The sequence below is a fragment of the Bos grunniens genome, chromosome X, assembly GCF_055505025.1.
Source record: "Bos grunniens cultivar Pamir isolate PY7600 chromosome X, Bosgru_T2T1.0, whole genome shotgun sequence".
Taxonomy (NCBI): domain Eukaryota; kingdom Metazoa; phylum Chordata; class Mammalia; order Artiodactyla; family Bovidae; genus Bos; species Bos grunniens.
Window position 1 is genome coordinate 64,284,545 of NC_141194.1, and position 4,768 is coordinate 64,289,312.

At 56.1% G+C, this 4,768-nt stretch overlaps 1 pseudogene; it reads right to left on the reverse strand.

Moving 5' to 3' along the window:
- LOC147340611 (uncharacterized protein CXorf49 homolog) lies at window positions 1-3,935 on the reverse strand (annotated as a pseudogene).
- Between the last annotated feature and the right edge of the window lie 833 nt (window positions 3,936-4,768).

The following is a 4,768-nucleotide window of genomic DNA, read 5'->3' on the forward strand; positions in this document are numbered from 1 at the left end:
TCAAAGGACCTGGAACTTGTCAGCCAGGTGCTGCATGGCGGCAGCAACAGGGAGAGGCATAAGAACGTGCTCCAGACAGAATGATATAGACGCCTGTCCCCTTGTTCCTGTGGGGAACCACCTAGCCCTACAACCTGAAACCCACCCCAGTAGCCCCAGTGCAAAGAGCTCTGGGCCTGATCACCACCCACCACCTGAGTTAAATGTGGAGCTATTTCCTAAAATGAACCAAAATGTGCCAGCAGCTCTCAAGTTCAAAAATTGTCTCGCAAACAAACAATAACAAGAACCTTAGAGGCCACACCAAGCAGCAGTTAAAGGGAAAAATCAACATGGCATCTCTACAAGTCCTATCAGGAGGAGCTCTCTAGGACTCGAATGGCTGGCAGAGTGTGCGCGCAGTCCACACAGTACTTTGCTCCTTGTCCACACGCCCAGCTGATCATGCACAGCACACTCCAGGGACACGCTTGCTAGGTTCTCCTCCCCACAGGAATGCTGATCCCTACAAGGCCCCCGGCACCTGCAGCCCACCCCACCCCAAGGGCCCACCCCGCTTCTGCACTAAGAACCCGCTGCTCTCTGTCCCTGGTTCCTGATACCGTATTGCTCCTTAAGGTCGTCTATTTCTCTCTGTAGCACCAGACACTAGGCCAGTAGACATGGGAGGAAGAGAAAAGGTTAGTATACACTGCCCTCCTGTCGCCTCCTTTTTCTCCTCTCCCCAGGGCCATGCATTCCAAAGCCAGATGTCTAGAATGGCAAGGGAAAGACTTTCTTCAGTGGAAAGGAGGTGGGCTCCTTCTGACGGGTGTGGGATGGGGACAAGGCGGGGAGGCCCACACATTTCAGTTGAACTTGGATCCAGATTCCACCATGAGGATTGGGTGTGCATTTCAGGAGCCAGAGGAAGCATTACCCAAAGACAGTCCAGCATTCCCAGTGGCTGCTGCTGCCTTTCCAGTCTTGGGGAATGGTCAGTTGGTTCCTGGTCACCTGAGAGGGAAAGGGCACCCAATCCAGCTTCCCAGGCTCCCAGTGAGGTGGAAAGGGCCAACCAGGCTCTAACGCAAGGTGAGGTAGCACCCCCCTCTGCTGTCAACAGGCCTCCTCTGCTCTGCCAAGGGCAGCATTTCTCCTCTCCTCTTCTCTATGGGCCTGCCTCCCCTGTTCCCCAAGGGCAGCATTTTCACCACTGTGGTCCCCAAAGACTGTGGTTCTGGGTTCGAGCCTCTCAGAGCGGCAGCCACAGCCAGCACCTGGGAGAGCAATGTGGGTGAACAGCACTTCACAGAAAAGGCTATTAACCTGCAAGTTTACAGCCAGAGGAGCTGTTGGGGCACTGCCACTGATCACCTCTGCCAAACAAATCCCACACAGAGGATGATGGGGCCAGCCCTGTTGACATCCTGTTTCCCATGGAAGAAGCTGCCTAGGAGCAAGGCTGAGCCCCCAGGAGAGAGAGAGAGAGAGAGGTTTCTGCCCTCACCCCTGGTCCCCTCCACCCATATCAAAACCCAGGACACTCATCTGAGGGTTCAGGTCCTCTGGGCATGACTTCTCCCAGGTTCAGGGCCACAGGCTCTGAGTTTCCTGGATCCTGGGGGTCTCTGATGTGGAGGTCATCACTGCTGGGTTCTCCATGATGTGCCCATGGAGAAGATGGCCATGCCCCGTGAGTGGGCAGCTAAAAGAAAGATTTTTCACCAATCTGGACTAATGATGTGTGTGCATATATATATGTATATATGTGTGTACCGGTGCATTTATATGTCTATGTCTGTGTGTGTGTGAGCAGGTGTGATTTGGGACTGGGCTGAGGCAGGGGAATGGGAAGAGAATTGAAAGGCTGATCTCTTTAGCACTTTCTCCATCAGTCAGCCCCAGGCCAGCAGGCAGAGCTGAGCTGGGGACAACAGTGCAGCACTGAGAAAGCCCGGGCCCCTGAAAGGAGGTTTGGGGAACAGCTAGGAAGTAGGATTCAGGAAAGTGATTCATCTAAACACTGAAGCTCTATGAAGCTTTTATGGGGTCGCCTTGACACAATTAAGCTACCAGCCCTCCCTTCCTCTCTAGTCCCAGACTCGCAGAGACTGGAAACAGGCCAAGGGTGGAGAACCCAGCCCAGCACACCCCAAGTGCTACTTTAACATTTGTCCCTAGTAAAAGGACCCCAATCTGGCGTCCTAATGACCCACTGACCAAGGGCACCCAATGATGACCCCTGAGGGATGGACAGAGGGAGCACGGGTGAAGAATTATGTCCTGGGGAGGGTGAGAGGGGAAAGAGTGGGGAGAGAGGAGAGGCCTGGCCTACTCATTTGGCCCTTTGTTACTGGGTCTCTATTTGGGTCGTTGTTTTCTCCCACCACCGCCATCACTGACACGGCCTCCCGTGCCCTCTTGGCCACAGATTTCGCACCAGCGCCCGTGTGCTTGGACTCTTTGGTTCCCAAAGGGACCAAGGTATGCCTCTTGGACCTCCCAAGTAGCGGAATGCCAGAGACTGGGGGCAAGGTGGCCGGTTCCAGAGAAGTGGCCGAGATTCACTGCTCCCAGGAAGGGAAGGTTCTCCCAGGGCAGGTTTGGAGATGCCCCCAAGGGATTTCTTCTCCCGGTCTCTCTTCCTCCTAGGAGCGACCCGCGGCAGGCTGTCTGTAGTGGCAGCTGCAGTAGCTGCCGCTACTGGTACTCTCTGGTAGCTGTGCGGGCGGCCATCCTTCCCCCAGAGCTCGCTCTGCATTTTCTTAGGTGGAGAGATGTTCATTTAGCTCTGCATTGCCCTGCCTGTCCTGCCTTTTCACAACCGAAGTGAATCCTCACAGAGCGGAGGACAGGAACGGCCCTGGCAAGTGAAGGAGATTCTCCCTGCCCCAGACAGTCGAGTGTTTGGGCGTGTTCCTGGGACCCTTGAGGCTGTTGAGCTTGGCCTGGCCTCCTTCTTTGGGATAAATGCTCACCCTCATCAGCTCTCTCTCAATGAACTCATCAGAGGACTCGGAGTCAGACAGCAGCCCAAACGGGCCTTCCGAGGGCGGCCGCTGGTGATCCGCAGCCACGTTCAATGTACTCTTAGCGCCTCTCTTAGGGTTCCCCCAGGCCCGGCCCGCCTCGGCCCCACCGACCTGGAGAGGGCCAGCCGCAGCCAGCACCGCTGCCCCACAACTCTAGGGGACCATGCCTCGACCGCTGGGACCCGCCTCGAGGTCGGCCCACAAGGAGGTCTCATCAGTGATCGCATAGCTTTCCAGGGACAGGTATCTGCTGAAGCCCAGTACGTCCAGATCGCTCAGTTGCTGCAGGATGGCCGCCACTGACTCGTCAGCCAGCTGCAGGGCATCCCCTTTGTCGTCGGCCAGGGAGCCAAGCTGGTCTTCGCAGCCCCACAGCACCGCCCTCCCCCCCCCCCCACCCCTGCCCCCACCCCGCTTCCAGCACCTCCCGCTCTGAGTTGAATCCCTGAGTTTGGGTACCCATCTCCACTCTCATGGTGTCCTCACCTCGGAGCCCAGTCCAGGTCCCTGCGGGGCTGTGGAGCCGGCCTGAGGGACGAAGGTCCGCTCCCTGTCCTCTGGGCCGAAACCCGCTCCCCAAACTGACAGCTCATCATCTGGGGAGCTCCGGTAGCGATATGGTTGGCCCCCGGACCTGGGGTGGAGGTGATTTATCAACCGAGTTGCGGTGGCAGTGGTGGAGGCCGTCACGGAAGGTGAGGCCAGCAGCGTCTGGAGCGAGCGGTCAAGCACCACAAGCACCGCACGCACAAGATTGTGGCTAACGGCGCCAGGCTTTCAGCAAGCCTGGGACGCCGGCGCCATGGCCTCCTTATTGGTCTGGTTCCCACCAACCAGCGCGCGCCTTGTTTGCCTGCCCCCTCGAGGAGTAACCAATGGGCCAAAGGCCTCCTCCTGTTTGCCGCCAAGCCCAAGGGTCATCAGGGCAGTTGATGAGTTGGCGGGTGAAGGTGATGGTGGTATGAGCACCTCTGTCAAGCCTCTCGTCCCACCTCCTCCTGTCCTGCCTTCCCTTTCTGATTAGAGTCACAGTTCTGAGCCCTGACTCTGTACAAAGTGGGTGGAGTGGGAAGCAGGAGGGTCCTGAGGGCCCTAGTCTCCTGGGAGATGAGGATGAAACGTCAGAATGGAGACACTGAGCAGTTAGAACGTGCTGAAAGCAACTGCCAGCCTCCCTTCCACCACAGGCCTTTCGACCCAATGAGAGAATGGGCTGAGGAATCCCACAGTCGGTGATCAGTGGTCGGCGTACTTCTCCATACGTGGCCAGAGGGCAAAGGGATCCTATTTTTGTTCTGCAAGCAATCTGCCTCATCTGCTTCCATCAAACGTTCTTGGCAGGCAGATTTGGGGGACAGACTGAGGTTGACCTCACTCCCTCAGCTCTTTCCTCACTCTGAGGCAATTCAAAGAATAGAGTCTCAGTGTCCAGTTACACCTGCAAAGATACTCACCACCGCTGATCCTGCAGATGTAAACTAAAACCGTGAATCGGGTTTCACACTCTAGGACTGCAGGCTTCCAAGAGCTTAACCATTCTGAGAGTGGGAGACGTTAGAAGCAAACCCCTGTGACTGTGCACCACCGTCTTGCACAGAGATCTATTTGGGAGGTAATTTGGGAAAATCTATGAAAAGCAACTTATACAGCAGGGACCCTGGGCCTGGCACTCTTCTAAGTGCTGTACATAAATAGTAATGCTTCCTTGTGACACTCCTAGGACTATAGTACCAATGAGTAAAAGCCTCTTACAG